Source organism: Pelodiscus sinensis, chromosome 3, assembly GCF_052426305.1.
Source record: "Pelodiscus sinensis isolate ZL-2025 chromosome 3, ASM5242630v1, whole genome shotgun sequence".
NCBI lineage: Eukaryota > Metazoa > Chordata > Testudines > Trionychidae > Pelodiscus > Pelodiscus sinensis.
Genome location: NC_143054.1, coordinates 2,220,616 through 2,248,254, shown reverse-complemented (window position 1 = coordinate 2,248,254; position 27,639 = coordinate 2,220,616). Strand labels below are relative to the sequence as shown.

The window sequence follows — 27,639 nt, the reverse complement described above, 5'->3', positions numbered from 1 at the left end:
AGGGCTACCAGCAGGGACACAGGGACAGGCCACTGGCCAGGTGACCTGCTGGAGCCAAGGAGATGCCAGGAGGGATATAAGTGCCATGTGGCCCCTCCATCTAGGTCTTCTGCTCAGCTCCTGATCCCAGATGCAGCCTTGCAGGGAACAATGAGCCGGGAAGAACCGTGGACCCATCCTGACATCGGATGTAACCAGAGACTTTTAAGCCAGCAGCTGTAACATCTCTGCTAGAGCCTGAATCGAGAACTGGGAGATTTGATGCATGTAACGTACTATCCTTTAACAGCCTCACTCTCAGGCTTTTCTTTCTTGTAGCAATAAACCTTTAGATGTTAGAGTCTAAAGGACTGGCTCAGTGTGATTTGTGGGCAAGGTCCAGAGGGTAAATTGACCTGGGACCTGTGGCTGGTTTCCTGGGACCGGAAGAACCCATTCGGGGTAGTTGAGATCGGGTTCTATAACCTCTCCCCGTGTGTTAGGCCCGGGGCTGACTGGGGCACAGAGAGAGCTGGAGTGTCAGAGGGGTTTTGCTCCTGAGGCTTCTGGCTGGCTAGGCAGGCAGCTGAAGCGCTCGGTGTGACTGGTTTGTGGCCTCTTTGGCAAGGGCCTCCAGTCTGGGGCTGTAAGGAGCCTCGAGTTTGAGCAATTCGCCCTGAGCAGACGCCCTCAGCTGTGCCCAGACCCGGCCCGGTCCGGTCCGGTCCGTCACAGTGGCGTAGTCGGCAGGATCCACAGAACTTGGTCAATTGAGCTTTGGACCAGGGCCCCACGCTGGCTAAATTGGATTTTTGGGCATAGAGAGTTTGGTTGGTTAAAGAGCTGCTGCGATGAGCCAGCAACAGTATGAGAGTCTGGACAGAGAGGCTCTGAAGGATTTGTGCTTGGGAAGAGGCATGGCCTTTGGTGAGGAAGCTTCTAAGCCAGAGCTGAGATCTTTGTTAGTGGCCAGAAATGCTGCAGAAGAAATGGGAGTGCAGGATCCAGTGAGGAGAATGCAACTGAAATATAAGCGAGAACTGGAAGAATTTTGTCTACTAGCAGAAGAGAGAACTAGAGCAAGAAGCTGCTGAGAAAAGGCAGAAGAGGGAACGAGAATGTGCAGAGAGGATGGCAGAGTCGGACAGAAGACTCAGACTAGCCTAAGAGGAAGCTGCCAGACTTGAACTTCAGCTTAAGAGAACAGAAGAACAAAAGGGACTGGATCCTCCTGGGAGTTCGGTGTATGACCGCGTGGGTATGTGGGGTGACTATGACATGGCAGATGTGTTTAACCCAGCTGATGTTGTAACCCAGCCCCAAAGCATGTATGGGGGCTGTGAGGGGGATGCATGTGATTCTGGGCAGGTGTCTGGCTAGTCAGCCCCACTATAACCAAGGGGAAAGTGTCTCTAAATGTTTGCCTGAGGCAGATGGCCGTGTGTCTGTACAGGGGGGCAGTGAGCCTGGGAGTGAGGGTTCTGATGGCCTGTTTGATGTCCCAGAGGTGAGGCTGGAGTCAGAAGCAGGGCAGAGGGACCCCAGGAATCCGGGCAATGCTTCTCTGGGGCAGGTTGCAGGGAATGGCCGGGGTAAATTCCTCACTGGGGAACAAGATAAAGTTCTGGAGGGTGATGGATCGTCGGCTGGTGAGGCGTGTGAGTCTGAACCTGCACACGCTGGAAGTGAGTTGTGTGCAGAAGCTCAGTGTGAGCAGCCACCGTGTGCAAGCTGGCAGTTTGGCTGCTGGGAGTAGCAGTGGGTCAGTGAAGCCGTGTGCCTGAGAATAGCCAGGGGAGCTGGGACAAAGGAGAGACTGTCTCTAGTTGTCTGGCTGTATGGCAGTGGCATGCCTGTGGGGGAAGTGGTTCCCCCCATCCTGTGTCTGAGGAAGGTGCCCTCCGCCTGCGATGGCTGAGAGCGATGCTGTTGGCCCAGAGTTGGGACTGGATGCAGCTAAGCCCAGACAGGGGGTGGCCCTACGTTTGTGTCTGCCGGGGAGAAGGAGGCTGTGACTGGGGTATATCCAGGCAGCATCTTGCCAGGGTCCCCGAGATCAGACGGTTCAGGGGCTTGTGTGTTACTTGAGGAGGAGAGGATGGTTCCTGCCCTTGTGTGCGCTAGGACAGAGAGCCCTGAGGCCAGTCCAGAGAGTACAAAGGGAGGAAAATGTCTCTGACCTTGTATCTCATGCCTCTGTCTATGTGCCTGAGAGGGGACTGTCTGTGAATCCACCGGAGGGGCCAGAAATGACTCAGGGAGTAAATGAAGTTCAGGAGTTGGTTGGGGCTCAGCAGGGCAATGCTGCTGCGGAGCCAGAGAAGGGTGAACTGTGGCTCGAGGAAGCTCCTAGGGAAGAGAGTCCTGGCAGTGCTTGTAGCAAGCAGTTTGCAGGGGCTGAGGAGAGTAAAAGTGTCTTGTTTGGGGCAGATCAGGGGAAAGCTCTGCCTGTACAAGGCAACAGTTTGTTGTGTGAGGCACTTGCGTCAGTGCCTGACGGACAGAACTTGTCTGTTAACAGGCTCCACTGACTTGGGTTTAGGAAGATCCAGTGTGGATGGTGGTGGAGAGGTCTCAGAGGGGTTGCGGATTGTTACAAATGAGGCAGGAACAGCCAGAGAACTGGAGCAGTCTGGTAACCCAGTGACTGTGTGTGACCAGCTTGCTGGGAAGTCAGTGGCTACGTCTAGACTGGCCACAAATTCCGGAAAAGGGATGCAAATCAGGTAAGTCAGCACAGGGAAATCCGCGGGGGATTTAAATATCCCCTGCAGATTTAAATAAACATGGCCGCCGCTTTTTTTCCGGCTTGGGGAAAAGCCGGAAAAAAAGCCTCTAGACTGGTGCGATCCTCCGGAATAAAGCCCTTTTCCGGAGGATCTCTTATTCCTACCTGAAAGGAATCTCTAGTAGGATCTCTAGGATGCAGGAGATGGCCGTTACGCTCCCGTCTCTGGGCACTATGGGCACTTGTAATCGGTCAGGGAAGTTGATAGCTGGTTCCACGTGGAAACAGGTTAGGGGTGGAAGGACGAGAGATTTGTGAGTCTACAGCTTATGGTTGTTCCCCCACCGATTGGGGGAGAGAGGGTTCCATGGCCATTGAGAGCAAGGGAGACACGCCCAGCCAGCCCTTTGTCGAGCCAGGTTTTGAGACCACAGGACAAGGGGGAGGGGCAGAGCTTGCTTTGCCAAAGGAAAATTGCAGTTTACACCTGAAGGGTCAAAACTACAATAGTGCGGAGCCAAAGATGTGACCTATTTGGAAGGGCCTCCAGTCAGGGGCTGTAAGAAGCCCTGAGTTAGAGCGATTCGCCCTGAGCAGATGCCCTCAGCTGTGCCCAGACCTGGCCTGGTCCAGCAGATGCCTTATCTCGGGCGGGGGGACCTGTGCGATGCCCTCAGTGATGTTACTGGCATCACTTCCAGCATCAATTTTGCGTTGGGGGTGTCACGTTACTGGATTTTAAGGGGGGTGTTTGCCCCAAAGTGTATACAAAGGGGGCCATGTGCGATGTCACATGACAGCTTCTGCTCCACTGGCTCTGTAGGTGCTGGTCCTGACTCGCTGTCATGTCTGTGTGTGGGGTCAGAAACACGCACTCTGCAGGGAGGCTGGAAACTTCTCTGTGGCTGAGCAACGGGCAAGGAAAGCTCAGCCAGCGGCTATGGCAGTTAGCAAGGGGGCAACGAATCTCTAGGTGCCAGGACACACCTCAGGCGTGGGACTGATACCTAAGGGCTACCAGCAGGGACACAGGGACAGGCCACTGACCAGGTGACCTGCTGGAGCCAAGGAGATGCCAGGAGGGATATAAGTGCCATGTGGCCCCTCCATCTAGGTCTTCTGCTCAGCTCCTGATCCCAGACGCAGCCTTGCAGGGAACAACGAGCCGGGAAGAACCCTGGACCCATCCTGACGTCGGATGTAAACAGAGACTTTTAAGCCAGCAGCTGTAACATCTCTGCTAGAGCCTGAATTGGGAACTGGGAGATTCGATGCATGTAACGTACTATCCTTTAACAGCCTCACTCTCAGGCTTTTCTTTCTTTTAGTAATAAACCTTTAGTAGTTAGATTCTAAAGGACTGGCTCAGCGTGATTTGTGGGTAAGATCCAGAGGGTAAATTGACCTAGGACCTGTGGCTGGTTTCCTGGGACCGGAAGAACCCGTTCGGGGTAGGTGAGATCGGGTTCTATAACCCCTCCCCGTGTGTTAGGCCCAGGGCTGACTGGGGCACAGGGAGAGCTGGGGTGTCTGAGGGGTTTTACTCCTGAGGCTTCTGGCTGGCTAGGCAGGCTGCTGAAGCGCTTGGTGTGGCTGGTTTGTGGCCTATTTGGAAGGGCCTCCAGTCAGGAGCTGTAAAAGAGTTTGAGCAATTCACCCTGAGTGGACGCCCTCAGCTGTGCCCAGACCCGGCCCGGTCTGTCACAGCGTGTTCCCACCTCCACAGTGTCACCCGAACAGGAGCGCCCGGGGGTGCGTTGGCAGCGCAAGTACAGGGTCTAGAGTCCAGCCTCTCTCCCGTAACTGACCCTTTGTCACGTTATTGGATTGGGAGGGGAGCAGCCGGGTCACTGTTGCACCCATGGGGGGTGTTCACCCCAAAAGTCGGTACAAGGGGGCCGTGTGAGGTGTCAAACAGAAGCTTAAATTCTACCGATTCTGTGTATGCCCTTCATATATCTGTGTAATGTCTGGGTGTGGAGTTAGGAATATGTACTCTGTATGGAGACTGGAAGTTTCTCTGTATGTGGTTGAGCGATGGGCTCGGCCTATGGACATGCTAATTAGCAAGGCTCCAGGGACAATAGGTCTCTTAAGTACCTGAGACCCACCTATGAAGGAATCTAGGTGCCTGGTCAGAGACACCGTGACCGTCTCCAGCTTGGAAGAAGCCAGGAAGGAGGTAGAAATGGGCCATGTGGCCGACTCTGACCCCAGATACCGACGTTTGGGGCGAATATCCCCCCCCCCATGGCTGCAGCAGTGACCCCCTCAAAATCCAATAACGTGACAGCCTTTCGTGGCTTTTGGCAAAGGGGTGGCTCTCAGCACCGGTCTCGGCCCACCGGCCAGGCAGCACACCCGGAGCCCGGAGCCGCCGTGCAAGCAGCGCGCAGTCAGACTGCTGCCTTGCGTGTTTGCGCTGACACCTATTTAACTCCAACTCCTGCCAAATGCTTGGGAGAAGGAGCATTTCCTTCCAGAGCCCGCCCACCCCTCCAACTGCAGCGGAGGCTGGTGACATGCCTGGGTATGGGCCGGCGGGGTCAGTACAGCCCCCAGCCCCAGGGCTCCTTGCCACCCTGAGCGGAGGGGGAGGCACACGCAGGCAGGCGCAGCGGCGCGCAGGCTGCCGGTGAGGTCTGCCCCCCGCCACCCGGAAGGACCCCGGGACTCTGGCCACACAGGGACGGCAGGAAAGCAAGCGCCGGAGCTTGCGAGGGGCAGCGGGAACTTGCAACAGCCGCTTTCACTTTTCAGAGCAAGGCCGGACTGTCCCAGACGTGCTCCCGAGGTCCCGGTGGAAAGACGCCCCCCGAACCTCGGCTCACGCCCGCTCCTGCTCTGCACCTCTCCACAGACGCCCCCACGCCCCGGCCCGGCGGCTCCTGCGGCACTGCAATCGTTCACGTGCTGAACGCTGTTTAATTAACGGCCAGCCGGGACCCAGCGATTGGACATGCTTTTATTCAGAGACTAACTGCTCGGCCCTGGTCTCTTCCCGCAAGCGTCTCTGGAGGATCCTTGCCCAGCTCCCAGCGAAGATCCCCAATTAGGTACCGAAGACGACAAAAGAACGGCAGATACCTCATGTACAATACAAGCGAATGTCACCACTAGTAAGCAGGCAGCGCGAGCAGAGTCTAGCCACAAATAGAAAAGCAGGAGAATTCACTCAGTCACAAGGCCGGACTTGTGTATTCAGCGTCAGAGGCAAAGCAGCAAGCAGTGCTGCCAGGCCGCATGAGCAGCATCTCCTCCCGGCCCTGCTGCCTCCGAATGCTCCTCTCCCATAAGAGGGCAGTCGCTCAGATAGCCCGTGGCAATTCACCAAGGCTATGTCTAGACTGCAGGGCCCGCCAGCACCCCCTCCCCATGGCTAAGCAGCACAGATTAGGGGAGCGGGGTGGGGCGGGAGGGTTCCACACGGCCGAGTGCTGCATGCTGCAGAGGCCAACCATCTCCCTCCGCCCCTCTGCAGGGCCAGGTTCCCCTGCTGAGCTAGGGGTGACCCCACACAGACCCATGCAACACCCCAGTAACCACGCAGTTACTCTGCCCCCAACCCCGGCTCCAGGCTCAGCCCAGAGCCCTCGGCACAACCCCTGCCCCCCAACCCTCGGCTCCAGGCTCAGCCCAGAGCCCTCGGTACAACCCCTGCCACCCAACCCCCGGCTCCAGGCTCAGCCCAGAGCCCTCGGCACAACCCCTGCCCCCCAACCCCGGCTCCAGGCTCAGCCCAGAGCCCTCGGCACAACCCCTGCTCCCCAACCCCCGGCTCAGCCCAGAGCCCTCGGCACAACCCCTGCCCCCCAACCCTCGGCTCCAGGCTCAGCCCAGAGCCCTCGGCACAACCCCTGCCCCCCAACCCCCTCCTCCAGGCTCAGCCCAGAGCCCTCGGCACAACCCCTGCCCCCCAACCCCCGGCTCAGCCCAGAGCCCTCGGTACAACCCCTGCCCCCCAACCCCCGGCACAACCCCTGAGACCCTAATCCCCGGCTCAGCCCAGAGCCCTCGGTACAACCCCTGAGACCCCAACCCCCGGCTCAGCCCAGAGCCCTCGGCACAACCTGAGACCCCAACCCCCGGCTCCAGGCTCAGCCCAGAGCCCTCGGCACAACCCCTGCCCCCCAACATCCTGCTCAGCCCAGAGCCCTGGCACAACTAACTAATGGTTCTTATCAGTCTCCTGTAACTACTTAGTCTTTAAGATGCTACTAGACTGTTGTTTTCTGCTTGTCCTGTTACAGACTCACTGGGCTATTATCCCTCTGCAGCCTCTCTACTCGCTGCCTGTTTTGCTTCCTCCCCTTCAGTTTTTTTTCCTTCTTCTCCCTCCCTCCTGCCCTTATTTTTCCTTGGATCTGGGCTTCCGACACTCCGGGCAGCTGAAGCAGCGGGCTGTGCCCACGAGAGCTCATGATCCCATCCACATGTGTTGTTAGTGGTTCCAGTGCTGCAGAGCACTGAAATGTAAGAGAGACCCTGAGCTGAAAGGGCTGGAGACCATGGCCCTGGGGCAGGGCAGGGGAAAACAGCAGCAGTGTGCCAGGGTTAGCCCCGGCAGGCCCCCACCAATGTATTTACCTGCATGGCTGCAGGTACCGGCCATCGCAGCTCTCACTGGCTGCAGATCAACGTTCCCGGCCAATGGGAGTGGCAGGAAGTGGTGCACACTGCTTCCCGCAGCTCCCATTGGCAGGGAACGGCGATCTGCAGCCAATGGGAGCCGCGATGGCCGGTACCTGCAGCCGTGCAGGTAAATAGAGCAGTGGGGCTGCCAGGAGCTAACCCTGGCGAGCGGATCTGGCCCGTGGGCCGGTATTTGCCCACCCCGGCCTAGGGGCACAGGAAGTGCCCGAGCGGAGCGGCTGCCACGGCAGCAGAGGCTGCTACAGAGCCGGCGTAAGAGAATGGGATAAGCTGGCCCGGTCGGGTCTCCCCCAGGCTCTGACACAGACAGGAAGCCAGGAGCTGGCAGACGGAACTTCCCATTTCCCGTCCCCAGGCCAGCCATGGTATTAGCAGGGCTGTTACCGCCACGGCCCCTCTGCAGCCGTCCCACGGCAGCGCCTGCGCCAGGAGCTGTTCAGAGTCCAAGATGGGCCCTGCCATCGAAGGGCCAGATAAGACACACCCGGGGAGGGGAACAGGCGGACAGGGGCACAAGGAACCAGCGAGACACCCTGGGCAGCTGATTAGAGCGCTCGCTGTCTGGTTCCCACAGGTGGTGCACACTGGCACACGCCTCGGGGCACGTGACATTTATTCCACACATGGACAGAGAGGCCTCAAGGGAACAGGGCCGGGGGCTCTGCACGCTACCCTTGCCCCAAGCCTCGGCTCTGCATCTCACACTGCCCAGGAGCACAGCCACCTGCTCACGCCACCGGCCTGGGAACAGGCCGCTGCTTCCAGGAGCTGCATGAGGTAAGCGCCGCCTGGAGCCTGCCTCCTGTCCCCCCGCCACACTCACACCTCGAACCGCCTCCCACTCCCTGAGCCCCTTGGCGCCAGCCCAGAGCCCCCTCCGGCACCCCAAGCCCCTCCCCCCTGGCTCCACCCTCCCCCTCCCCACACACCAACCCCAATTTTGCGAACACTCATGGCCCATCATACAATTTCCGTGCCAGATGTGGCCCTCAGGCCCCCCCGTCTAGAAAGCACGACAGCTCTGGCCAGCACCCCACAGGTGCCACTTACTGCCTATGTTTGGGACTCTCCTACCCAGCCAGAATGACCCTCCACAACAGCCCCGGCAACATCCACGCCAAGCGCGTTCTGATCGCTGCTCCCCGACTCGGGCCCGTCCCGTCCGGAGCAACCCCCCACAGGACCCCAGTCCACTGATTAGACGGGATTTTCCACCCAGTGATTCCTCCCCCGTCAGAGCACGGCAGCCCCCAGCTCCACGGGCCAGAGAACTCTGGGATACAACGCCCCCATCCCAGCCGGGCACATCCCCCTCAGGCATCACTGCCTTCCCTGGACTCAGAGCAGTCCCGCTCCCACTGGTACCGGAAGGGGAGGGAGAACGGAGAGTAGCACAAAGCCGCGCTGAACCCTCCCGTCGGGCCTGGCCAGCAGAGGGGCAGCCCCGAACAGGCCGATCCCCCTGTGATGGGGCAGTCCCAGGAGACCCCTTGGGGAGCTTTCTGGGTGCTGACAAAACCACTGTCCCTCTCCTCCTTGCTCTCTGAGCGTCTCACCTCCCTGTCCTGATCTCCCCGCCAGGCACAGAGCTGAGGACACGCTCATGCCTCCCACCCCCCCGTGGAGCAGCACAGACACTGAAATGCTTCAGGTCCACGGCCAGCTTCCTGGGACACACGCCCCAAATGGGAGGAGAGCCCTGCCTGAAGGATTTGGATAAGCCCCTTAGCGAGGGAAGGGAGACGTGCACACTGGCTGTTCCCCAGGTAGGAGTGATTTACACTAGGCCCGGGAGTAAACAAACGTGGTTTAATTACGTAGCCGCCGTGGGATCGAAGTGGTTGCAAGTGAGGACAGGCAGAGCAAGTAGGTTACAAATTTAAAATAAGAGAAAACACTTGGCTAGTTCTAAGCCCCTACAACTTATGACACACTTACCCTAACCCTGTCCCATATCCAGCCAAGCCTCCGCCCCAGGGAAGTCCCCTTTCGCAGGGCTCTCTAGGTATCCTCCTGGGAGAGCCCCACCGCCAGACAAAGAACTGGAAAACTTTGCCTCTTCAACGGCCTCCCTTTCCAGGGGACTTCTGTTTTACTCTCTCCCTTTTCATGGAAAAGGACCTGGCCAGCCCCACTGGGCAGGGAGGGCTCCTGACTTCCTGAGACAACCACTGCTCAGACCTAAAGAAGAAAAGGGCAGTTTACAGGAGGCCACCAGCCCTCCAGGGAGACCCCCTTGGTGGTTTGCGTATGCACCTTTCTAGCCCTAACCCGAGCCTTGCTCCACACGCAGGAGTGACACGCGCCCCAGAACGAGCGAGACGTGAAGACCGACGGGTGACACAGGGCACTTTGTCCAAAGCATCTTCAGTGACGCGTATCTGTGTCCACCCGTCAACTCCATAAAGCTGGGGGGGTCACGCTGCCCTGGGAGCCCAGCCCCCGACCGAGGTGCCGGGCAGGCCGTTAGAGTCCTACAGGGGAGCACAGGACATGGGCAGGCCACACTGCCTCTGATATTTCTCCTGTGTACGGAGAAAACTTCCCACAGAGAGCAGGCCACAAGCAGCCACTTGAAGGAGCCCCGGGTGCCCTGAGCCCCGCTGGGGCAGGATCAGTGCAGAGCTCCGTGGCCGGGTACCCACATGGAGCCCGGAGCGGCAGCACAGAAAGGCAGGGCTTTGCCATCGGCAGCAGTAAGGGCCGAGGCCTCCTGCAGTAAAACCAGCAGCCAGCCAGAAACTGCAGCCATGAGCTAAGCTGCAGCACAGCCCCGCGTGCCATGGACTGCAGCAGACCTGGACATCTGGCCTCCCTCTGCCTCGGGGCAGCTCCCCAACCAGCTGAAGATGTGTAAGGCAAACGCCCTTTGACACCTCCTGCCAGGCAAGGAACCCCCGGCCACAGCTGCGAGTGGGAACTTGCACACCGCTTTACCCCAGCGCGCCTGGCCAGTCTCCCGGTCTCCCGCTGTGCTCACTGTGCGAGACTGGCATCAGCCGAGTGGGCCGGACCTGTGTCTGCTGGGCTGGGCTTGGTGAAAAGCCCCCTCTGGGGCAGGTTCCTTTCCAACGCCGGGACGGTGCCACGTGGGATCCAGGTTTTAACTACAGCCCGGGGGGCCCCAAGGGAGTTTTCCGGACCCAACTCCCGGGCAAAGCCCAAGCGCCACACCTGCCAATCACACCGTGTAGAAGCCAAAGGTCTGGGCTGCCCGGAGCCTGACTGGCCGGGGCGCGGGCCCATCCTGGTCTGGGCGCGCTAATTAGCAGCGGGGAAGATACTGCCGTGTAGCGCCCGCGGTACCGCAGCACGCCACACCCCGAGCCCTAGGGACTGGGCAAGGCAGGGGCGCCCCAGAGCGAGCAGGTAACAGCACCTCTCTGCACAGGCCTCGCCCCATCCAAAATGCCACGGCCCCCCACCCCGCTCTGTCTGCATTGAGCTCAGACCCCCTGTCCTCCTGCGTTCCCTGCACCTCTGCCCCACATTCCCTTCCCCGGCTCGCACTCGTGCCTCCCCCCTGCTTTCACGCTGCACGCTCCTCCTGCCACACAGCCGCCCCGTCCCCACACCAGGCACTGCCGAGTCCCAGCAGGAGATGCAGCCGATCCAGCTCAATCCAGGCCAGACCGGGCTGCTGCTCCCAGGGACCAGCTCAGGCACCAACCTCCTTGGCTATTGAGTGCATCTCATTCCACGCTCGCCCCCCAGCAGGGCCCTACAGAGTCCAGGACCCTACTCGTCGCAAATCCCCCCGTCCCCCGGCACCAAACAGCAGAGCTGGCCGGGCCCCTCTCTCGTCAGGAGTCCGCCCCTCTGCCCTTGTCACAGGCAGGCTCCAGCGTGTGTCCTCCCAGCTGCCAGCCTCCTAGGCAAGGCAGAGAACACTTCTGACCCCCCATCCAAACCAGGCCTGGCTCAAGGCTTTGGACCATAGATGACCGCTGGGTCCACGTGCATGCTGCTGGGCCTGCATGTCACGGCGCAGGGCTGTGGAATTCACCACCCCTGGGGCCAGGAGAAGCCAGCACCTCGCCATTTGAAGGCCTAGCACAAGTCTCTTCCCTCAGCAGACAAGGGCTCGGTGAACAGAGCGGCCAAGCACCGATCATGGGGACAAGCACTGGTTCCTCTCCCAGGGGCCAGATGTTTCAGGGAGGGCAGATTAGAACTGCTAGGACCTGAGCTTTACTGAGGAGCTTTTCTCCTCCTCCCCTGCTGATGCCCCACCACCACAGCCCTGTTCTCTCTGAGCCCCTCTGGGGCCTGGCGCATTTGTCCACAGCCCCAGCGCACAACCGCTGGACCGCAGCCACGGTCACACGTGCAGGAGCCCGTCCGCCCGCCCGGCGTACAGAGCGGCTCTTTGGGTCACAGCTCAGAAAGGCCCTCTGCTCCACGCCTGGACTGTAATTGCGTCCAGCCCTAGTCTGCAGCCACCAGAGTGACAGCAAGTTCAAGAGGCCGCAGTCCCCAGCTCTGCAAAACCCTCTTCCGGCCTTCCCATCGCTCTGCCCGTACGAGGCGCATTTCTCCTCCCGCCGCCGCAGCTTCTCCGAGGGAGCACAAAAAGGCGCTTTCCACTGCTGGCCCAGCTCTCTCTCTCCCGAGGCTTCCCGCTGCTCTGCGCCTGCATCCCACAGGGCCACAGGTCCCCAAGTGCCACAGCAGAGCAGGTCCAGCACCGCCCTCCTACTGCACTGGTGGCCACAAAGACTGCAGATACCAGCATGCATTGCCCCATACCCAGATGCGCTCTCTCAGAACACAAAGTGCCAAGCATGCTGGGACATGTAGTCTTACTTGTGTGCCTCTCCCTATGGAAGGGAAGGGCCTCTGCAGGTCCTAGGGCCTTGGCGAGTTGCAGGGGGGCCCTGGCAGGACAAGTCTGGGATCCCTGGTGGATGGCACATCTGCACTCAGAGCCATTTCGGTGAGGTACAAAATCACAGAGGAAGACTCCGGCATCCGGCGGCTGCGAGCTCGCCAGCTCTGCCGCAGGCCCTCGGGCCTGGAGAGTGAGCGTCTCTGGACGCCTTCCCACTCGCGTCCGGCGCGGAATAGGGTTACGCTCCAGCGGCGAGTCCCAAAAGCATTACAAGGGTCAGAGACTTGCCCGGCTCGGCTGCTGAGCGCGTGCGGGTCCGGCGGCCTGGCCGGATGCATCGCGCCTGCGTCTGTCGGAGCAAGGGCCCGATCCCCCCCAGCAGACAGACAGCTACCGAAACAGCAACAGCGTCCCTGAAGCCTCACACCTGTCACCAAACTAACAACCCCGGGTGTGACAGGTTGGAACAGGTGTGCCAGGAAACAGCACCGGGGAGCTCGGCCCATTCCTTGCCAGTGGCGCATCAGCGAGAGCTTCTGCCCCAGGCAGGGCAATTCCAGGTCTGGGGGAGCCCCACAGGGCAGAGCCCGCTGGCCCCCTGCCTGCAAACTGGGCACACTCGCGCACCCCCCAGCCAGCACGAGTCCGCCCCACACCCACAGCAAACTGCCACCAGAGTCTCTTCCAGCCACAGGGCCCCACCCCAGGGCTAGGGGCCACCGGACCCTCGGCTTTCGCCCAGCAGTGCCTGAGATGTGGCCAGTGGGACCCCCGAGCTCTCCCCACGGGCGCCCGGGCAGAGGGGCCCCCGAGCTCTCCCCACGGGCGCCCGGGCAGAGGGGCCCCCGAGCTCTCCCCACGGGCGCCCGGGCAGAGGGGCCCCCGAGCTCTCCCCACGGGCGCCCGGGCAGAGGGGCCCCCGAGCTCTCCCCACGGGCGCCCGGGCAGAGGGGCCCCCGAGCTCTCCCCACGGGCGCCCGGGCAGAGGGGCCCCCGAGCTCTCCCCACGGGCGCCCGGGCAGAGGGGCCCCCGAGCTCTCCCCACGGGCGCCCGGGCAGAGGGGCCCCCGAGCTCTCCCCACGGGCCCGGGCAGAGGGGCCCCCGAGCTCTCCCCACGGACCCGGGCAGAGGGGCCCCCGAGCTCTCCCCACGGGCCCGGGCAGAGGGGCCCCCGAGCTCTCCCCACGGGCCCGGGCAGAGGGGCCCCCGAGCTCTCCCCACCGGCGCCCGGGCAGAGGGGCCCCCGAGCTCTCCCCACGGACCCGGGCAGAGGGGCCCCCGAGCTCTCCCCACGGGCGCCCGGGCAGAGGGGCCCCCGAGCTCTCCCCACGGACCCGGGCAGAGGGGCCCCCGAGCTCTCCCCACGGACCCGGGCAGAGGGGCCCCCGAGCTCTCCCCACCGGCGCCCGGGCAGAGGGGCCCCCGAGCTCTCCCCACGGACCCGGGCAGAGGGGCCCCCGAGCTCTCCCCACGGACCCGGGCAGAGGGGCCCCCGAGCTCTCCCCAGGCTGCACCCGCCCCCCAGAGCCCGGCCGGGGCCGTGTCCCGCACAGGGCCCCAGCCCGGGGGTGCACGAGGCGGGGGGCGGGGCCCGGGGGGCAATGGGGCCGGGGGGGGAGGGGGGGCCCCCCCCGCACTCACCGCTCGGGCCGCCGGGTGGCTCCGGCCGCTCTTCTGGCTGCGTCTGCACCGAGCCGGGCTCTGCGGGAGGGGCCGCACCGCGCATGCGCCGCCCCCCCCCCCCGCGGGACCGGACCGCCCCCCCACCCGGAGTCATGGCAACCAGCGCCGCAGCGGCCCGGCCCCGCCCCAGAGCCCCCGCCGCCCCGCGCCCCCCAGAGCCCCCCCGCCCCCGAGCACCCCCAACCGCCCACCCCACCGCGCCCCACAGAGCCCCCCCGCACCCGAGACCCCCCACCCCACCGCGCCCCTCCAGTGCCCCCCCGCACCCGAGCACCCCCAACCCCCCCACCCCACCGCGCCCCCAGAACCCCCCCGCACCCCGCCGTGCTCCCCCGCCCCCGAGCCCCCCCACCCCACCGCGCCCCCCAGAGTCCCCCCGCCGTGCTCCCCCGCCCCCGAGCCGGCCCCCAACCCACACCCCCCCACCCCACCGCGCCCCCCAGAGTCCCCCCGCCGTGCTCCCCCGCCCCCGAGCCGGCCCCCAACCCACACCCCCCCACCCCACCGCGCCCCCCAGAGTCCCCCCGCCGTGCTCCCCCGCCCCCGAGCCGGCCCCCAACCCACACCCCCCACCCCACCGCGCCCCCCAGAGTCCCCCCGCCGTGCTCCCCCGCCCCCGAGCCGGCCCCCAACCCACACCCCCCCACCCCACCGCGCCCCCCAGAGTCCCCCCGCCGTGCTCCCCCGCCCCCGAGCCAGCCCCCAACCCACACCCCCCCCACCCCACCGCGCCCCCCAGAGCCCCCCACACGCCGCCGTGCTCCCCCGCCCCCGAGCCACCCCCCACCCCCCCACCCCACCGCGCCCCCCAGAGCCCCCCCGCCGTGCTCCCCCGCCCCCAAGCCGCCCCCCAACCCTCCACCCCACCGCGCCCTCCACCCCCCCAGAGCCCTCCCACACCCCCGCCGTGCTCCCCCGCCCCCGAGCCCCCCACCCCACCGCGCCCCCCAGAGTTCCCCCGCCGCCCCCCCCACACTCCCCATAACCTCCAGACCCCCCTGCCACCCCGTGCCCCCCAATAGCACCTAACCCCCCCGCCACCCTGCGCCCCCCAGAGTCCCCCCACCGCACCCCCCACACCCCCGCCGTGCTCCCCCACCCCCGAGCCGCCCCCCAACCCCCCACCACACCACACGCCCCAGAGCCCCCCCCACTCCCCCATAACCTCCAGACCCCCCCCGCCACCCCGTGCCCCCCATAGCACGTAACCCTCCCCCCCCCCCCCCCCCCCGCTGACCCGTGTTAGTCTGGATCTGCAAAAGGCTGATACTTGACTCCGGAGATGGGGATTCCACAGGCCCCCCCGCAACTTATCCCAGTGTCTCACCCCCTGGCAGGCAGGGAGTTTTCCCTCATGTCCAACCCAAACCCCCCTGGCTGCAGGTTAAGCCCCTTGCTGCTTGTCCTGTCCTCAGAGGCCAAGGGGAACAACCCCTCTCTCCCCTTTGTGACACCCTTTTAGATTCTAGAAAACCGTGACCATGTCCCCTCTCAGTCTGCTCCTTTCCAAGCTAAACCAGCTCAGTTCCCTCAGTCTTCCTGGACACAAGACTCCAGCTGAGGCCTAACCAGCGCAGCGCAGAGCAGAGCGGGAGAACGACTCCTCGTGTCTGGCTCACCACACTCCTCTTCATGTCCCCAGAATCAGGTTTGCTTTTTTTGCAACAGCGTCTCACTATGCAGCACTGTAAAGACTAACAAGATGGTTTATTAGGTGATGAGCTTTCGTGGGCCAGACCCACTTCCTCAGATCAAATAGTGGAAGAAAATTGTCACAACCATATATACCAAAGGATACAATTAAAAAAAAAAAGAACACATATGAAAAGGACAAATCAAATTTCAGAACAGAAGGGGGATGGGGGGGAAGGTAAATGTCTGTGAGCTAATGATATTAGAGGTGATAATTGGGGAAGCTATCTTTGTAATGGGTCAGATAATTAGATTCTTTATTCAGACCTAGGTGTAAAGTGTCGAATTTAAGCATGAATAACAGTTCAGAGGATTCTCTTTCAAGTGCAGTCTTAAAAGGCTTTTGAAGCAGGATGCAGGCAATTAAGTCATTGAGACAGTGTCCTTTCTGGTTGAAATGGCAAGAAACTGTTTTTTCTTTGTGATCCTGTCTAATATCTGTTTTGTGGGCATTGATCCTTTGGTGAAGTGTCTGAGACGTTTGTCCAATGTACATAGCAGACGGACACTTTCGGCACATGATAGCATAAATTATATTTCTGGATGCACAGGAATATGTGTTCTTGATCTTATAACTCACTTGGTTAGGTCCAATAATGGTATCAGCAGAGTGAATATGTGGACAAAGCTGGCAACGGGGTTTGTTGCAAGGGAAGGTACCAGGGTTGGTATTAGTGTGGTATGTCATTAAAACAAAGAAGTTGTTAAGCACCTCTGCCATTTCCAAGTTTCCTGTTATTGTTTCTCCTCTTGACTGAGCAATGGGCCTACCCTGTCCTTGGTCTTCCTCTTGCTTCTAATATATGTACATAATCTCTTCTTGTTACCCTTTATGTCTATAGCTAGTTTGAGCTTGTTTTGTGCCTTTGCCTTTCTAATCTTGCCCCTGCATATCTGTGTTGTTTGCTTATATTCATCCTTTGTAATTCTGACCTAGTTTCCACTTTTTATATGACTCCTTTTTGATTTTTAGATTATGCAAGATCTCCTGGTGGATCCAAGGTGGTCTCTTGCCATACTTTCTATCCGTCCTATGCAGTGGAATAGTTGCCTTTGGGCCTTTAATAATGTCCCTTGAAAAACTGCCAACTCTCTTCGGTTGTTTTTCCTCTTAGTCTTGCTTCCCATGGGACCTTACCTACCAGCTCTCTGAGTTTACCAAATCTGCCTCCTGAAATCCATTGTCTATTTTGCTGTTCTCCCTTCTACCATTCCTTAGAATCATGAACTCTATGATTTCATGATCACTTTCACCCAAGCTGCCTTCCACTTTCAAATTCTCAAGCAGTTCCTCCCTATTTCTAAAAATCAAATCTAGAACAGCTTCCCCCCAATAGCTTTCTCAACCTTCTGAAATAAAAAGTTGTCTCCAGTGCAGTCCAAGAACTTACTGGATTATCTGTGCTTCACTGTGTTAGTTTCCCAACAAATGTCTGGATAGTTGAAGTCCCCCATCACCAGCAAATCCTGCACTTTGGATGATTTTGTGAGTTGTTTAAAAAAAGCCTCATCCACCTCTTCTGCCTGGGTAGGTGGCCTGTAGTATACCCTGAGCATGACATCACCCTTGTTTTTTTACCCCTTTTAGCCTAATCCAGAGACTCTCAACATGTCTCCTACGTCCATCTCCACCTCAGTCCAAGTGTGGACATTTTTAATATATAAGACAACACCACCTCCCATTTTTCCCTGCCCATCCTTCCTGAGCAAGCTGTACCTTTCTATACCAATAATCCAGTCGTGTGGATTATCCCACCAAGTCTCTGTGATACCAACGATGTCATAGTTGTGTTTCTTTACTAGCACTTTGAGTTCTTCCTGCTTATTCCCCATACTCCTGCCTCATACTCCTTGCATTTGTATACAGGCATCTAAGACAGTGGTGTGCAATCTTTTTGCACTCACAACCCCTGGGAAAATGTTGATTGAGCAAAAAAAAAAAAAGCCGGCCCCTTTAAATGCTGCTCTGCTCACCTGCTGCTCCCCCGACCCCCACTGCATCTATGTCGGGCACCAAGCCAGGAAAAGAAAATACTGGCCAGTCCGAATCACAACGCTGCACCCCCTCCTCCCGAAGATAGCCGCGACCCCCCTGGGTTGCACACTGCTGATCTAAGGGTATATCTACACTACCCCGCTAATTCGAACTAGCGGGGTAATGTAGGCATACCGCAATTGCAAATGAAGCCCGGGATTTGAATTTCCCGGGCTTCATTTGCATAAGCTGGGCGCCGCCATTTTTAAATCCCGGCTGGTTCGAACCCCGTGCAGCGCGGCTACACACGGCACAGGGTTCGAACCAGCCGGGATTTAAAAATGGCAGCGCCCAGCTTATGCAAATGAAGCCCGGGAAATTCAAATCCCGGGCTTCATTTGCAATTGCGGTATGCCTACATTACCCCGCTAGTTCGAATTAGCGGGGTAGTGTAGACATACCCTAAGATACTGATTTGATCTTGCCTCCCAGTTCTGCCTTGTCCCTCCTTTTTCTCTGCGATTCTAGCCCACACTCCCTCCCATTTCTGACCCATCTCCCAGGTGTCCAGATTCTTCTCTTACCTGTGGGCTTTGGTCACCTGCCCCCGTCGAACCTAGTTTAAAGCCTCCTCACTAGGTTAGCTAGTCTGCATCCAAACACGGTCGGTCGCCCCCTTCCTCGACAGGTGAACCCATCCCTGCCTAGCAGCCCTTCTCAGAGCAGCCAAAGCCCTCCTGGCAACCCCATCTTGCAGCCAGGCATTCACCTCCAGGATGCCCCCGTGTCTGCCTGGCCCCCGACCTCTGACAGGAAGGACCGAGAACTCCACCTGTGCCCTAGACTCCCTCACCCGCACCCCCAGAGTCACTCTAGATCCACTCAGTGTCACCCCCTGCGGTATCGTGAGCGTCCACGTGCGGAGTAGCAAGGGGCAGTAGTCAGAGGGCCGGATAATCCTCACCAATGCCTCCGGAACGTCCCGGACACGGGCCCCCGGCAGGCAGCACCTCCCGAGATGACATGTCAGGGCGACAGACGGGCGCCTCCATCCCCCTCAGAAGAGAGTCTCCGATAATCACGCCCCTACGTTTCCTCCTCACCGGGGTGGCTGCAGACCTCCCGGCCTTGGGGCACGAGGCTCCTCCTCCTCTGCTGTAGGGGGTGAGTCCTTCTCTCCCGTATCCAGAACAGCATAACGGTTCCCCAGTACCATGGTGGGAGGGTTGGGAGTGGGGTGGAGCAGGGCCTGCTGCCAGAAGTGACCAGCTGCCAGTGTCCCCCTGAGCCATCTCCTCCACCCGCGGTGTTCGCAGTCCTGTGTTCTGGGACAGCTCCCTCGGCTGTCTCCACATGGACACTGTCCAGGAACTGCTCCTGGGTTCGGATGCTCCCCAGCCCAGCCACCTCCTCCTGTCGCTCTCCCACCTGCTGCCTGAGAGCTGCCCCCAGCAGGCACCTTTCACACTGGATGCCCCCCCCAGCCTGGATTTCCGAAAGTGGGAATTGCAAGCCATCAATTCTATCTGGCTACAGGCGCAGACGGAGACGGGAGCAGAGCTGGTTCTTCGGAGGCCTTCCTCTGTCCAGCTCCCTCTTAAACTCTCCTGTCTGCAGCCCCATCCGCTCCACTCTAGACCCGCTAGAGGGCAGGGCAGAGCAGGGCTTTCTCCTACCCACCTCAGGGCTCTGTCCCATCTCCCCTCCCATGGGCTAAGCAATGGAGTTTCCATGCCAGCCAGGGAGACTGTTCCACTGCCCCCGGCGTCCCTGCTGCGGCGAAAGGGGTCACAATGGCCAGACTAGTATTTCCACAGGGAAGGGGAGCCACAGGGGAGGAGCCCGGGGCCGTAGGGAGGTCGGGCCGTCGGCCAGTTCTCTGAGGTGTCTGTGCTCAAACGCAAGAAGCCTGGGACCAAGCAGGAGGAATCGGGAGTCCTGGCACAAAGAACTACCATGTGATTGGAATAACGGAGACTTGGTGGGACGACTCACCTGACGGGGGCACTGTCAGGGAAGGGTATAGACCAGGCCTACTCAATGTTGGGAGCCCTGGGGGTCACAGTGATACTCACAGCACATGCTGAGGCCCAACTTAAGCGTGGTTGCATGTACATGCATACATATATGCAAATATATGCAAATAGTGTCTTTCACACTTATCTTCGTTTCCATTTAGCTCTGCAAAAGCGCATTCCATCTCCCAACCGGGGCGGAAACCCCTGTGTTCATCCAGCATTGCCATTTGTAATGCTGCTTATTAAAGAGAAAATGGGAGAGCAGTGTGTTGGGTGTTTAGGGTAGAGCGGCAGGCTGTGCGTTTCTTGGAGTGATTTTACTGTAAAAAAGAAAATTTCCAAGTCAGAGGCTCCAGCCTGCGGTGGGCGGGGAGCTGGGCGAGTCAGGCCGGATGCGAGAGGCAAAAAAGTCCAGGTGCCCGGGAGCCCCGTCCTGGATTCCCAGCAGGGCTGACGTCCCCACACGGGAGTCCATCGCTCCGTGTAGGATGGAGGCAGGGCCGCCCAGCTGCGGTGTTGGACCCAAACGCGGCTAGTGAGAGCCAGTCGGCACACCTCAGGCTCTGCCCACAAGGCTAAGCAGCCAGCACTTCCCACAATGCCCCGGTGCTCCCGGCACCTCCTCCCGGGGGTGGGGTGGGGACTAGCCTTATTGAAGGCACAGGAACAAACCATCCCAATGTGCAGAAAGCAAAACAAGAGTGGCAGGCAACCTGCTTGGCTTAGCTGAGAAATCTGTGGTGAGCTCCAACACAAAGCGGAATCGTACAAGAGGTGGGAATGTAGATGGATGACCAGGAAGGAGGGTCAATATTTTGCTCACGCAGGTGGCGGAGTTCTCAGGAAGGCCAAAGCGCAAGTGGAATTGCAGCTCACAAGGGATGTGACGGGGAACAAGAGGCGTTTCCAGCGTTGTGTTAGCAACAAGAAAGCGGCCAGGAGAGGGTGTGGGACCCGTACTGATTGGGGAAGGCAATTTAGTGACAGATGATGGGGGAAAGCTGAAGCACTCAATGCTTTCTTTGCCTCTGTCTTCACAGACTAGGTCAGCTGGTGCACTAGGCAATGCAGTATGGGAAGGAGGGGGGCAGCCCTTGGTGGGGAAAGAACAGGTTAAGAACTATTTAGAAAAGCTAAATCCATAGGCCCGGATTTAATGCATCTGAGGGAGCTGGCAAATGTCATTGCAGAGCCATTGGCCGTTATCTTTGAAAACGGGGAGATCGGGGGAGATTGGAAAAAGGCAAACGTAGGACCCATCTTTAAAAAAGGGAAGAAGGACGATCCAGGGAACTACAGACCAGTCAGCCTCACCTCAGTCCCCAGAAAAACTCTGGAGGGGATCCTCAAGGAATCCATTTGGAAGCACTTGGAAGAGGGGAACATGATCAGGAACAGCCAACATGGAGTCACAAAGGGCAAGTCGTGCCTGACCAAGCTGATTAGCTTCCATAATGAGGAAACTGGCTCTGTGGACATGGGGAAGTCAGTGGATGTGATCTACCTTGACTTTAGCAAGGCTTTGGATATTCTTGCCAGCAAGTTAAGGAAGTCTGGATTGGCTAAATGGACTGTAAGGTGGATAGAAAGCTGGCTAGACTGTCGGGCCCAGCGGGTAGTGATCAATGGCTCGGAGTCAGGTTGGAGGTCGGTTTCAAGTGGAGTGCCCCAAGGATCGGTTCTGGGGCTGGTTTTGTTCAATATCTTTATGACTGACCTGGCTGAGGGGATGGGTTGCACCCTCAGCAAGTTTGCAGATGACACTAAGCTAGGGGAGAGGTAGATACTCTGGAGGGCAGGGAAGGGCCCAGAGTGACCTGGACAGATTAGAGAATTGGGCCAAAAGAAATCTGATGAGGTTCAACAGGGACAAGTGCAGAGTCCTGCCCTTGGGATGGAAGAATCCCAAGCATTGGTACAGGCTGGGGACCGACTGGCTAAGCAGCAGTTCAGCAGAAAAGGGCCTGGGGGTTACAGTGGATGAGAAGCTGGAGATGAGTGACCAGGGTGCCCTTGTAGCCAAGAAGGCTAGTGGAACATTGGGATTGTCACAGAGATATGGGAGTCCCCAGGCCCAGCACCCCCAGCCGCAGCCAAATGTGACTCTCAGCCGGCAGGCAGGACAGAAAGTTCATTAGTCGACAGGGACCCAGCCCAGAACAGACCTGTCAGCGAAGGACCTAGGAGCCGTCAGTACAAGGTACATGGGAGAAAGGGGGGGAACGCCAATGGCCCTGCCCCCGTCTCTGCACCCCTCCCACCCCCCCGCCAGCGATTCTCACTCACCGCAGCTGCTCTTCTCTGTCCGCAGCCAGCTCCTTCTGCAGCCTTTTTCCAGCTCCCAGGACAAAGGTGCCCCCTGCTCGCACGAGGGATGCTCGACAGTGGGTAACTGAATGGTCATGTAACCGCGTGAATGCTCAGTGGTTACCTGACTATTCTGCAACCCTGGGGGGGGGGCGGGAACCAGTGTGCTCTGGCCCCACTCCCAGGGAGCCCCCTGCCACTCCGCGCTGCTGCCGCTGGATCAGAGGCAGCAGGGGGGCGGGAGGGCAGGCGGCACCGCAGAGCTGGTGCTGGGGTGGGGGGGGGGGGACTGGCTTTAATTAAGCTGACTCCCCCAGCACAGGCTTCTGCTTCCCCCCTGGCTGCCTCTGATAGAGAGGCAAATGTGAGTAGTCGACTGGGCGTATCAGTACATCAACTAGACTACTTGTTCACATCCCTAGGTTACACCCTGTGGCGTGGGGGGGCTGTCTGCTCTGGGACCCGGGGTCCCCCTGCGCTGGGATGGGAGATTCTCACTGACCCTCCCAAATGTGGATTAACCAGACACCCAGGCTCAGCCTCCCAGGGAGAGACAAAGGGAGGAGGGCGAGACCAGCACCTGGCTGGGGGCAGGGCTGGAAGAGAGGTTGAGTTTCTGTCTGGTATCATGGAGGAAGCAGCCTAGGCAAGGGGCTGGGATTTAGGGGCCCAGGCTCCCCCATCTCAAGGGGGGCTGAGGCATCCTAGACCTGTTCTGTAACCAGATTCCATCTGTGCTGGGCTGTATCCTGGAGAAGCAATAAACTCCCTCTATTCTACCGGCTGGTGGAGTCTGTTCGTGCCACTATAGGGGTGCAGGAGGCAGGGGGACCCCGACGTGCCGTCACACTGGTGTCAGAAGTGGGATCCACTGCACCCCGTGGATGGAGCTCCCAGCAGCAAGTGACAAGGTGCAGTAGAAGCAAGGGCCTTCGAGCCAGGCATGCTGGAGACAGAGCGAAGCGGTTCCTGGGAATCGTGGGGCGCTACAGCACTAGACCGGTGAGTCTGAACCAAGGGGACTGGCGGGGAGATGGCCTACACCCAACTCCTGAAGGCAGAGCTGGTGGGGCTTTGCAGAGAGAGGGCCTGCCCGTGGGGAAAGCAACCAAGGCCCAGCTGATTGCCCGGCTGGAGGAGAATGACCAGTCATGGGGCTGGGACCCTGTCCCTGTGGGGAGCAGCCAGACCCCTCCTGAGAGTGTCAGGCTCTGAGAGGGGGCAGAGCACTGGAGCCTGCCGGAGAGACGGGATAGCTTCCCCCGGGAGGCCTGCAAGCCATAGTCCATCTAGGGCAGGAGCCAGCCCGGCAGAGCTGCGGCGGCTGGAGATCCAACGCAGATGAAGGAATTGGAAGTAGAGGACCGAGAGAAGGAGCGCCAAGATCGAGAGAAGGAGCGCCAGGACCGAGAGAAGGAGCGCCAGGACCGAGAGAAGGAGCGCCAGGACCGAGAGAAGGAGCGCCAGGACCGAGAGAAGGAGCGCCAGGACCGAGAGAGGGAGCGCCAGGACCGAGAGAAGGAGCGCCAGGACCGAGAGAAGGAGCGCCAGGACCGAGAGAGGGACCGCTAGGACTGTGACGGACCGGGCCGTGTCTGGGCACAGCTGAGGGCGTCCGCTCAGGGCGAACTGCTCGAATCCGGGGCTCCTTACAGCCCCCGACTGGTGACCTCTCCACACAGGCCACAAACCAGTCCCACAGAGCGCTTCAGCAACCTGCCTGAAGCCTCCCGAGCAAAACCCCTCCGACACCCCAGCAATATCCGTGCCCCAGATGGCCCCGGGCCTCATACACAGGTGGGGGGTCCTAACACCCAGTCCCACCTACCCCGAACAAGTCCTGTCCGGTTCCAAGAAACCAGCCACAGATCCCTGGTCAATTTACCCTCTGGACCTTACCCACAAATCACGCTGAGCCAATCCTTTAGAATCTATATCTAAAGGTTTATTATTACAAGAAAGAAAAGCATGAGAGTAAGGTTATTAAAGTACAGTACGTTACATGCACCGAATCTCCCAGTTCTCGATGCAGGCTCTAGCAGAGATGTACAGCTGCTGGTTTAAAAGTTCTTATTGCACATCCTACGATCAGGATGGGTTCCCAGGTCTTCCGGGCTCTTCAATCCCTGCAGTGCTGCCTCTGGGATGAAGTGCTGAGCTGAGAACAAAATGGCATCGACCGCATGGCCTCTTTATACCTCCTTCCTGGCCTCTTCTTGTATGCAGCAAATCACCTGGTCAGAGGCCAATCTCTATGTTCCCTGCTGGCTGCCCTCAGGTGACAAAACCCCATTCTTTGGGTGTGTCCATAGCCTATTGAGAGCCATTGTTCCACAGGGCTTTGCTACTCAGCCTGTCCATAGCCATGCTTAATCACATTCAGAGAAATATTCAGCTTCCACACAGATTACAGATTCCTACCTACACACACAGACATTATATACTCACATAAATAGCGTACATAAGATTAACAAACAATAAGCTCCCATTCAATGCCCCACATGGCTCCCTTTCATACCAATTTCTGGGGCCAACACCCCCACCTAGGGGTGCAGCAGCGGTCTGGCTGCTTCCCTCCAACTTAGTAATGTGACACCCCCAACGCAAAATTGATGCAGGAAGTGATGCCAGTAACATCACTGAGGGCATCACAGGCCTCCCCCAACAAAATGGTGGTGTGCCTCAGTTTCCCTTTTTACACAGGACCTTCTGGCTGGAACCCTTTTTGTCCTGTAAGAAGTTCCAAGACCAGTTACAAGTGTTAACCATGAAATAGCAACATCACAATGTCCCCTTACATACCGTCTGTCGTTTGGTACATCTCCAGACAGATTACATGGTATTTTCATAAGCTCATGCACACTGTATACCATTACAATTCTCTGCAACAATAATCCATTGGTTACAAGAATTAACATCAGTAACAAGAACAATCCCATACCAGGTGTATACTGAAATTCTCCGTCAGGCCCCTTCTCTGGCCCCACCCCATTGCAGTTTTGGCCCTTCAGGTTTAAACTGCAAATCTTCATGGCCAAAGCAAGTCCTGCCCCTCCCCCTTGTCCTCTGGGCTCCAGGCCTGAAACCTCTGGCCTGACCAAGACAAAGGGCTGGCTGGGTGTGACTCCCTGGCTCACAATGGCCCTGGAATTCTCCCCCTTCCCCCACTCAGTGGGGTAACAGCAGTAAGCTGTAGACTCCCAAGTCTCTCCTCTGTCCACCTCCAACATCTGTTTCCACATGGAACCAGATATCAACTTCCCTGATTGAGTATGAGTGTCCACCGTGTCCAGAGATGGGAGCTTAATTGCCATCTCCTGCATCCTAGGGAGAGTGACCACACAGCTGTTCTGCTCTGCATACTTAGCTACCCAGCCCTTCTCCTGAATCTGAGACACTAACTTCCCACTCTCCTCCTTCACCTGGGAACAATCCTGTCCCACACACACTGACTTCCCAGCAAGCTGGTCACCCACAGTTACTGGGTTAGCAGCCTGCTCCAGTTCTCTGGATGTTCCTGCCTCATCTGGAACAACCCTCAGTCCCTCTGAGACCTCTCCACCACCATCCACACTGGGTTTCCCTAAACCCAAGTCAGTGGAGTCACTGCTAACAGACAAGTTCTGTCTGTCAGGCACTGCAACAAGTGCCTCACACAACAAGCTGCTGCCTTTTACAGGCAGAGCTTTCTCCTGAATGCCTTCTCCAAGCCAGGCATCGTCACCTCTCTCAGTTACTGCAAACTGCTTGCTACAAGCACTGCCAGGACTCTCCTCCCTATGAGCTTCCTTAAGCAGCAGTTCACCCTTCCCTGGCTCTGCAGTAGCATTGCCCTGCTGAGCCCCAACCAATTCCTCCTGCAATTCCCTTACTCCCTGAGTCATCTCTGGCCCCTCTGGTGGATTCACAGATAATCCCCTCTCAGGCACACAGACAGACTCACAAGAGACAGGGTCAGAGGCATCTTCACTCCCTGTGCAGCTCTCTAGATGGCTGTAAACGTCCACACCATCATTAGGCACCAGAGTTAACACACCCTCATTCTCTCCTTGTGCCCGGGCTAAGGGGTCTCCCTGCTCCCACAGAGTCGCTCCCCCCTCTGCCAGCAACACAGCAGCCTCAGGCACAATATCAGGGTCACCACTGTCTGGTCTCTGGGGTTCTGGTAAAACACTGACTGACTCTACCTGAGTCACCTCATCCCTCTCCCCAGCAGACACAAACCTTGGGCCACCCCCTTCCTGGGCCTTAGCCATATCCGGACCCAACTCTGGGACAACCACACTGCTCTCAGCCTTCACAGGCTGTGGGGCACCTTCCTCAGACACAGGAAGAAACTCTTCCCCACACACAGACAGACAACCACAGACAGCTTCTCCCTTGTCCCAACACCCCTGGCTAATCTCAGGCATACAGCTAGCCACTGGGACAGCTTCCTTTACTGCCCCACTGCTACTTCCACCAGCCAAATTGCCAGCTTGCACACACTGTGCTTCTTCACACAAATCACTTTCAGCTTGTGCAGGTTCAATTTCACAAACCTCACCAGCCACCAACTCCTCAACTAAAACTTCACTCTGGCCAGCCACTCCAGACTGCCCCAGAGAAACATTTCCCTGACTTCTGGGCTCTTCCTGCCCTGGTTCTGATTCCAGCCTCACCTCTGAGGCATCAGACGGGCCCTCACCCCCAGGCTCACTGCCCCCCTGCACAGACACACAGCCATCTGCCACAGGCACACATGTAGAGACACTTTCCCCTTGGTTACAGGGAGACTGACCAGCTCCAGGAAACTTTCCATACCCACATGCACCCCGTTCCCAAACCTCCCTGTTAGCTACAGGTAACACAAAAGGTTTGCATTCACACATGCTTTGGGGTTGGGTCATCACATCAGCTGGGTAAAATACGTCTGCCATATCATAAGCACACCGCATACCCACAGAGTTATACATTGAACCTTCAGGAGGATACAGTCTCTCTTGTTCTTTTAGTCTCTTAAGCTGGAGGTCAAGTCTAGCATTTTCCTCCTTGGCTAGGGCCATCTTCTTTGCATGCTCTGCCCTTCTCTCTGCATGTTCTGCTTTTCTCATCTCAAGTTCCCGATCCATCTCCTGCTTTCTCTTAGCAATTTCTTCATCTGCCTTCCGCCTTCTTTCAGCAGCCTCCTTGGCTTGCTTCTGCTCCTTTTCATCCACATCTCTGGTTAATAACAGCACTACCAGATCTAGTTTAGAGGCCCTTTTCCTAAAGGCAATGCCTCTCCCCACGCACAAATCCTTCAGAGCACTTTTGCTCAGACTCTCATATAATTCCGGGATCATCGCAGCGGCTCTTTAATCAACCAAACTCTCAACACCAAAAATCAAATTTAGACAGCGTGGGGTCCTGATCCCAAAGCTCAATTGGCCAAGATCTGTGGATCCTGCCGACTATGCCACTGTGACGGACCGGGCCGTGTCTGGGCACTGCTGAGGGCGTCCGCTCAGGGCGACCTGCTCGAATCCAGGGCTACTTACAGCCCCCGACTGGTGACCTCTCCACACAGGCCACAAACCAGTCTCACAGAGCGCTTCAGCAACCTGCCTGAAGCCTCCCGAGCAAAACCCCTCCGACACCCCAGCAATATCCGTGCCCCAGAAGGCCCCGGGCCTCATACACAGGTGGGGGGTCCTAACACCCAATCCCACCTACCACCGAACAAGTTCTGTCCGGTTCCAAGAAACCAGCCACAGATCCCTGGTCAATTTACCCTCTGGATCTTACCCACAA

At 58.7% G+C, this 27,639-nt stretch overlaps 1 protein-coding gene across 1 annotated transcript in view; it reads right to left on the bottom strand.

The window, feature by feature from the left end:
* The window catches only part of MAPRE3 (microtubule associated protein RP/EB family member 3), a 69,251-nt gene extending 55,272 nt beyond the window's left edge, over positions 1 to 13,979 (bottom strand). The window contains exon 1 of the mRNA XM_075914576.2: positions 13,834 to 13,979. The gene's annotated coding sequence lies outside the window, so the exon portion shown is untranslated. The remainder of the gene's footprint in view (positions 1 to 13,833) is intronic.
* Positions 13,980 to 27,639: the final 13,660 nt, after the last annotated feature.